Source organism: Leptosomus discolor, chromosome 2 (assembly GCF_034619465.1).
Source record: "Leptosomus discolor isolate bLepDis1 chromosome 2, bLepDis1.hap2, whole genome shotgun sequence".
In the NCBI taxonomy this organism is placed as follows: Eukaryota; Metazoa; Chordata; class Aves; order Leptosomiformes; family Leptosomidae; genus Leptosomus; species Leptosomus discolor.
The window spans coordinates 115,497,456-115,506,506 of record NC_141392.1 but is presented as its reverse complement, the minus strand read 5'-3'; positions in this window follow the sequence as shown (position 1 = coordinate 115,506,506).

Below are 9,051 nucleotides of genomic sequence, written 5' to 3'. Positions count from 1 at the left end.
ATTACCGGATCAGCTGCCCAGAACTGTAGAATCCTTCCTCTCAGGAATTATTTACTTTCCAACTCTGAACCAGAACATCTTGACCATCAGTTGTTACATCTTCTGGCTGCCAGATTCTCAACTATAAACATATGTGGTGCTGTCTATCTCAGATGATCTTCTGCAGATTTATATAGAGAATGTTTTAGTTTTAGATTTATTTCTTGATTTAAAACAATATGAACTGAACTGGTTAAGCCAAGGGAAAGAGAATTTCCTTTAGTTCTTGATTAGTCTTTAATTAATAATAGGCTATTTCTTTAAAGGGCTTACGGCATGTATTCTTTATGCATCAAAGATACAAGAGCTAAAAGTCAATGGGCAAATTATTTCTTCTCCTCTGCATCTTCAAAGGATGCCTAGTGAAAGAACAGGTGCTACTCTTCTTCCAAAAGGTGAGCAGCACTTGGGAAAATTGCACAAGGAAACAGTGCCCCATGTTTTCTGGGGACAGAGCACTACTATACCGGGGTGGAGCTGATTAAGGTTGTTGACAGATGGAGCTGGTCTGTAAACCTGTACCTGGCTGTTGTCCCCTTTTCCTGTCCATCTGGCCAGTAAGTAGAGATATTTGGGGTAGTGTGCAAGCCTCCATCTTCAGTAAAGATAAAACTGTGACAATCTGATGGAGATCACATTTTTAAAAAAAATCCATGGAAATATATTTTTCAGGATATTAGGCTGAATTGATTAATATGATTTTACACCTCCAAGGAACTGGATGCTGTGGATGCCCATATTTATTATAAGACAGCTGTACTTTGCAGACTTCATTAAGGAATGCTCTCAAAAAATCCTTTTGTATGTAAGTGCCTCTGAGAAGGATAAATGTCTGCTATGGCGCCTTCTACTTAGAGAAACTGAAGCTCGGACACTCACTGTCATAATGTAAGTCCATGTGAGAGCAAAGCTCAGAGCTCTGTTCCCTGAGGTCCTGGTCCAATGCTTCGTGCAGTGCCACAATGCCCTTAGGCAGAGTGCTAACAAAAATCTGTTGCGTGCGTGTGCAGTGTGTACTTGTGTTCATCTCAGTGCTGCACTCAGAAATTTCCATTTTATGCAACAGTGCTAAATGTTTTCAGCATGAAACTCATACATGTGCAGTTTTTCATGGGAACTTGAAAAAAAGTGAAAGCCTTGGTCTTGCTGCTCTCAGTTCACCAATTATGGATAAAGACTGAAGGCAATGTGGAACTACATCACTGTCATGATCCAAATCCCATGTAGGAAAGACATGGTTACAATAGGCTTTGTAGCAGGCATTAAATCTCCTCAATGTAATGCACGAGGTTTTTTTATGCCTCATCTTTGTTGTACTGTTGTCTCTTAAGATTATTAAATTACTTAGAACTGCATCACACCTTGCTATGACTCTCCCCAGGACAAAGACATGTCTCCAAGACATTCAGAGTGCCTGGGATCCAAGGGCACAGATATTTTGAGGACTGATGACATAGTTTGGAGAAATAAGTCCTTCAAAATAAAACTTTTTACTGAAATGTGTCTTCATATACAATTGGACCTAAATATTTGTTAAAAGGAAAACAAAAGAAATTTGAACACGTAAAAGAGAACTCGCTATTTTAAGATCCTGCTATTAGTGATACTGTGAAAGTCGTGAGTTTTGCGAGACTTCATGTTAAGTATGCGTGCCATTCATCAGCTTCATTAACGTGTCACAAGCACAACTTCTGACATGTATCAGAACCAATTAAGCTTATTTTTGTACTTTTTATTTCTTGGAGACATATTGTTTGAGTTCAGAAGGGCATACAGTATCTAGCAGATCTGGTAATTCATTCAAATATGGGAGTAAGGCTCTTCTTTTAGTTCTGGCCAAAATTCCTACAAAGTTTTGTACAATAGGTTTGAAAGCTCTTATGTATTTAAAGAAAATCCTTTCAACTCACTCTGGAGTCCTGCTTTATGTTTCATATTGCTTTGAACTTATTACCTCTTCGCAATGTCTTGGAACATTAGTTTGGGAGCATTTAAAGCTAATGATTAAATGTATAGCGAAACAACACTTTGATGTTGCCAGAAGCAATTAATTTTCCCTGTTTATACACAAAAGGTTATAAAAGACTGTGTTATGACAAACGAAATGATTCAGTGAATTCAAAGTAAGTTAACTGAATTTTAAAGGATTGTTACTACTTCATGGAAAAAAGGTATCCATCAAGCTTTATCTTAAGTCAGAAAGCTGTGATTAACTTATGGATTTTTGAACGCTTTTAAAATTATAGAAGTAATTATGAATTTGTCAGCTACGGAAAGCCAGTCTATATCAGATTCATTCAGAGTGAAGTTTTCACTGAAAGCAACTTACTGGGTGTAGATAAATGAAGTTTATGAGCTTACGGAAGTCACTGAGAGAGACCGCATTTACCCAGAAGTAGCCTGACTATTGTATGTTCTCTGCACAGATGCCTGTTGAACTTTGTTAATAAATAGAAAAACGTACTGTATGTTTTTACTCCCACATTTTTATAGGCAGAGCATCTCACACTTCATTGGATCCATGTGCTGGAGACAACAGACATGGTTAGAATATAAATCACTCGGAGTCAGGGACTGGAAGTCAGGTTCTGCAACTTCTAAAGCTTCTTCTACCTATGAGTGGGCATACCATCCTTTGACTTCACTGAGAGCGATGCAGCAGCAGAGAGACATCACACAGGGGTGCACACGCACACACGTACACATATATGCATGTGTATATCCATGCATACTAAGACTGTGGATGTGCTTAAAGAGGAAGGAATCATACACTTTCAGCCATCAAAAAATGGTGACAACAGAAAAAATGCGGGAGAATGAAATAAGCAAGGAATTAAGAACGTAAAGACAGTTTAGTTTTATGCAACATAATTAATTTCTCAGTTTCCACTGAACTATAGAAAGTTTGAATTTCAGGCTAAGTTTTTATCTTCTTTGTCAATTTAAGAAATATGTTTGTTACACTGACCAAGAGATATACAAATTCTAAACATAATCCTGCACAGTAATCTAAACTGATAGCAGTGGGAGAACTCTCTATCAGGAAGGAAAAAACCTGCTATGCTTTTTGCCCAGGTGTCAGCCTTAAAGTTTTCTTCATAAACTGAAGGCAATAATATGGCTTTCCTCCTTGTCTCCCTTCCCCCTGCCCCTTTATCCCGTTAGTCTTTTCAGAATAAAGCAATGAACTTCTGGCTTTTACAATGAGTTAAAACTATTTGACGAACAGACCTCAGATTGTCTAACACATAGATTGTTTGCAGACCTCCAGAACATTTAAGGGTATTATTTTTGCTTTAGAAGTTACACAGTGCTAGCAAGAAATGTTTCTTTGAATGCCAGGATCCCAATGAAGAAAAACCCTGAAGATTTTTAGAGTTCAGTTCAGTTGTATTTGAGACATGCCTGGGAATGCAGTACCTCTATATAGGGATGGCAGACATGTAGTTCCCACAGAAAGTCAATATCCTTCCCAGTAGAAGCGAGAAGCCGGGAAGCCTGGTCATCCCAAATACCATTGGGCACCTAGGTTTAGGTGAATGATTTGTGCCTTAAATATACTGGCAATCAGCAACTCAGTTATGATTCTCCTTAAGCTTCGTAAAGACGTACAAGGTCTTTGTGAGATAAGGAATAATTCTCTGCAGAAAACTGTGGCACAAAAGAAACCAACCAACTGCATAAATATCCAGAGGGACTTCACAAAATACAGTAGTTACTTTTCACATTTCGTCCCATCCAGTGGACTTCCCGTCTCTGTATTAGGCATCCATATTATGTATAAAAGGGATAAAGAAAGTGCGTGACTGGAAACAATCTGAATGATTATAATCTAATTAACTGATACAAGTGAGAACAATAAGTAGCCAAAAAGAAATACTGGGAGAAAAAAATGGCCTCTGCCCCTAAAACAGCTCTAAAAAACATATGCTAAACTCTATTTTGAATTATTATTTGGAAATAATGTCCTTAGATCATCTTGTAGAGCATCAGCTTTGCTTAACGTTGGTTAACGGACTGATACTTTAGGTGTTTGCCTAGAAGGTGTTGTCAGTTTCAACATCTTCTGTGTCTGATTTAAAAAAAAAATAAAATTTTATTCTTATTCATAGAGAACTCTGTCACTACCCTGTTAGATATGTTTGGTGTCTCTTCTAGAAACTGTTCAATTTTTTTCCCTTTAGATGTTAGTGAGAGTAAGCAAGAAATAAACTCTTTTTGGGGTTCTTACCTAAAATGAGGGTGAGTCAGGCCCTAGTTTTACTTCACTGAATATTTGATTATTTATTCAAAATGGAACAGCTTCAAAAATATTCTCCTTAAAAATGTTCAAACAAATCATCTTGACATTTCCAATATTTTTTTTTGGCTGAAACAATTGGTCAAATCTGGTACAAATTTGCAGATAGTTTCCATCAACACAAAAGTGCATTTTTGAGCAAACAAAGAATTCTTCCATAAAAATTGCCTGGCTCTAATCAGTGCTGAGGCAATTTTGCACATGCCAACCAGCAGAAAATTAGGTATTGGATAAGCAAGAGTGGCAAGGATCTGGGTTCTACCTAAATCCCCTTGTGGCCTTGGTCCAAAGTGATTAGCCCCAGGTCAAACAGAAAGCCTGTAGTGAATCAAACAAATTAATTCCAACCCTTCTGAGCTATGGGATGATGTGCTAGTCCCAAGACCTCCCTTCTTGGAGGCTGGAAGGGATGAGGTTATTAGATATAAACGCAGAGTAACATCCCTCTCTATGGAGGCCCAAGGCACTATGTTCCGGAGGAGACACAAGGGATTATACGTGCCCCCCAGCTGGACCTGTGTCAAGGGAACCCACAGCAACTGTCTCTGCCGACACCAAGAGTTGTCAATGTCCCTGACCAGCAGCCTACATCTTGGAAGGCCACTAAAACAAGGTCCTGTTAAACTAAAGGGCAGTGAGTTGTAGCACAAAATACTGCTTTAATGTGGACTTGGAATTGAAGAGACTTATTTCCTTTAAAACATTGTAGAACAGAGTAATCCTCAGATTTATTTTGATTAGAAATCTGGATACCTTCTTGGCAGTGTTTATTAGATCTTAATGTAGCTGAGTTGGAAAGCCACATATTTTGCTTTCTTCCCCTTTGAATTACTGACCGTTATTGTCTCCGTTAATGAATCTGGATAATTTTAACTGTCAGATTCTAAGTAACTCTCTGAATAAATTGATTGAATTGAAGTTGAACCCACCTCTGTGTTCAAGCTAAGAATGAGCCTGAACAGAAGTCTCCAGAGTTTCCTAAAATTTCAGGGAGTTTATTAATGGAAAACTGATTTTGAACCACTGAACCTAAAGTGACTGCACAGTTTTGGTTTCATACTGATGTCAAGTCAAAAGGAGATTAAACTCCCACTGCAGATCAGATGTGACCCAAGGTGAATAAAATCACATCTGAATATTTCAGGGACAGCTGTCACTGTCTCTGGAGCCGATCTTTTGCTTCATCTTCCTCCTCCTTTTGAAAAACCTTTTTTTAAAACAGATTGGAGCACCAATAACCAAAAACTGTTTTTCACTTCTAAGGCCTAAGAAATCTAGTGTTAAATGAGCTAGTGCCTTAGAAAAAAGTAGAAACATGTATATGTTGCAGATAGCTATTTTAATTGCCCTCAAAGCAGAAATTAATGCAGATGATCTTACTTCTCAATCCTGCACTTTTCTGAACAGTACTGCCCCTTTGTCCATTCATTTGTTAGATCTGTATACATCTTCTCTCCTGTAATTGGAAGAGATGCTCCTCACCCTCTGTAATGCTGCACATGAGTATATAGGATGTCTTGGTGGTCTTTGGTCTTTCAGACACATATTCTGAGGTACCAGTGAGAGAGGGAAGAAGGGTGGGAGGTTCAATATTGAGACCCTACTCCTAAAAAATATGTGTCTGTTGATGATCTTCCTGTCTGTTCTAAAGTGATAATCCACACCAAAAGGCACGCTGTGGGTGATTCTGGTAATAACCTGGTTTACCTGGAGTTGGGTTTTGGATTCCTACAGACAGTCAGCAACCAGATGTGCAGCACCAAGCATGGACATCTGTGCAAACGCATACCAGGGGTTAATGAAGGTATCAGAGGTGGAAACAGTTCTTGACATTTGTATTTGGCTAGGGTATGTTCAGCTGGCAGAATGCAGATTCATAACTGACTGTCCTACAACAAACAAAACTTGTTCGGTTGCCATGGACCAGCTTATTAATTAATCACAGCCAGTTGCAGATCCATTTGTTCTTTCTCCACCTTCACTGCTAGAAAATGGCTGCTTTGATGAATCTGAGTTCAGCTGTTGACATGAACAACCGCAGAGATCAGCCCGTAGTGTCCTGACACAAGAAATAATTCTGTGGACATTGAAGATATGAAGAACAGCCTGATCTAGGACTAAGTCTTTTAAAAAAGGATTTAGTTAGTTTTCTAATTAAAGGGAAACCTGGGTCCATCAAGATATTACATTAGGTGAGAATCCGAAGATGGGGGAAGAACTGATATAAATCTGCTAGCGAACAGTTAACAAACAAGTCACAACTGCAGCCCCCAGAATTAAAAGTTAGTGAAGAAGGAGAGAGATCTCTCCAGGTCCTCAGGGCAGGCAGGAGAGATCCAGATTTCAGAACTGCTTAGGCAATTCATGCTGTTTTGGCCCTTCCTTACCTGAGTAAAACCTCTGGGATCAGTAATCATGGCGTTGACCATCAAATTAAACTGAAGTTAGTCAAGGCCTGGTTGGGAATTGTTATCCTTACTTGGTCGATTTCTGACCAGTAATGCTAAAATTATTTCAGAAAGTTAGAGGTATTCTCCAGCATCAGAGCACTCTTTTATTGCTAACATCAGAACACAGCTTTACTGGTTTATTCCAGCACTGCCTGTGACAAGCATGGTGACAGGAGTTTCAGGAACAGCTGACAGCTTAGAAGAATCATTCTTTATCTTGTCTTTTACACTTTACTTTTCAAATTAGCATATTAATTTTCTACCATTTTAAGTACATTGAGAAATTAAAATGCAATATTTACTGGCTACAATGACAGATCATTTTTGTCACATTTACAGCAACATTTAATATGTTGGCATGGTTACCCTTTTGCTTCATTGCTAACCATAAACAGTTTTTGCAAACTATCCAGTCATCTAATTGAACAAAAATATCCCTCCTCCCTTCCCATCCCCCCTATTCCTTCCTAACCAACACACTTCCTCACAAAATCTTCCTGGGACTGTTTTGACATTTTGAGGTATCTGCCTCACATGTCGTTTATATCAAGCAGATTTCTTAGTTCCACAGCTCAATAGATCAATACTACAGAACTGTGTTGGACTGAAAACAAAGCACCTTTCTGCTTAGAGAGCAAAACTGGCACATTGGAGAGGATTTTGTTGGAAGTTCAGACACTTGGATTTAGAGATAGGATTAAGTTCACTTAATATATTAGTATTTATTTCCTTATATAGGTTATACAATGTATAGGTATAAAACATAAGTTTTAATCTTATTACAGGTATGCATTTCTTTAATGTGGGTATTATACAGTATTGCACCTATTGTCTAGCTGCTTCTTTAAAAGAATATGGGTCTCCTATAGGCACTATGTCATATCTACTGTCACTTTGCAGATAGCTTGGATAACTTAGGGTGTCTCAAATGGCACTAGGTTTCTGATTAGAGTTCTGAATCCTGCCATAGGGGTGTTGTCTGCATCAAGTGTCTACTTTTGGATGAGATTTTTTTTCTCCAAACTGCTCTTATTGACTTAATCTCCACAGACTATAATTAGAACATAGGTACTCACATATTAATGCTACATGATGATACCTAAACTGAGAGGTCTTACTTTCAGACAGCATACTGCTAGCAGAGCCTTTCCCTTTAGTATTTTGTATTAACGATGGTGGGCAGGAAGCGAGAACATGCCAGACTATCCACCCCAGTGGTACCTGTGCTCAGTCGCTGGCTGACAATATCTGTGTATGAAAAAGCTCACAGCACATCTTTTGAGAAGAGGAATCAACTATTAAACAAATTCTAAAATAAATTCTGACTCCTATTATAAACTGTGGAGTCCTATCATTGCCTGAAAAAGGACAAGAGAGAGCTTCAGCAGAAGATAAGTCCTTGAGTGGAAAAGCCATGACACCTTGTGCTCTGAGCACTGTAGTGGCAGCAGGCAGCAGCCCTTTCTGAGGAGAAAGGTAAGGCAGGAAACAGTGAAAAGGAGCAATTCCTTTTTGTGAAAAGACTTCTTTAAAGGCCGGATAAGATGAAATCCAGCATCTGTTGGGAAAGGAGGGAGCCTTCTACCGGCACTGTGGATGTGATGATGGATCAGGGAGATTTATGCTTCTGAATTAAGATCAGTTATCAGGTGCTGCTGAAGTGGAGACAGGTTTTTGCATCTCTCAACCAGGTCCTCATGCCTGGGCCTGTCTATCAGAAAGGCAGGACTGGATACCAGCTCCATGGCAAGTCTCTGCCGTGATCTACAAGTGGATTTGCTATGGGATGCCTTGAGCTACACATTTGATGTTGGGGTATCTACAATGCTTTGGCAATTAGGAACTGTTCTGTCTACACTTGGAGTAACTGTGTTCAAGGTGTGGCACTAGTAGAAAGCTGGAGTCACAGCAAAGATCTTACTGGTGCTCAGGATTTTGGACACGTACTGTGCTGTGGGTAAAATCTTTGAAGCAAATGCTTTTATTGTCAAGAGTGGCAGAGGGGACCTTGAATGCTTGCAACTCTTCTTGATAACATCTGTGGCTGATAGGGAAATATAGTACAATGATTTTTAAGCCTCCAAAAGAAGTCTGCAGGTTTTAAGAGAGAGATCTCAATAGTTTTGGCCTGCAGTGTGGGAACAGCCCTGAGTGCTGCTCAGAAGCTTTCTGGTTCACCATCTCCAGAGGAGTCACCTCTACTGTGAGACCCAGACGTCTCAAGATACTCTGCAGTCTTGATCCCCTGATATTCCAGACTGA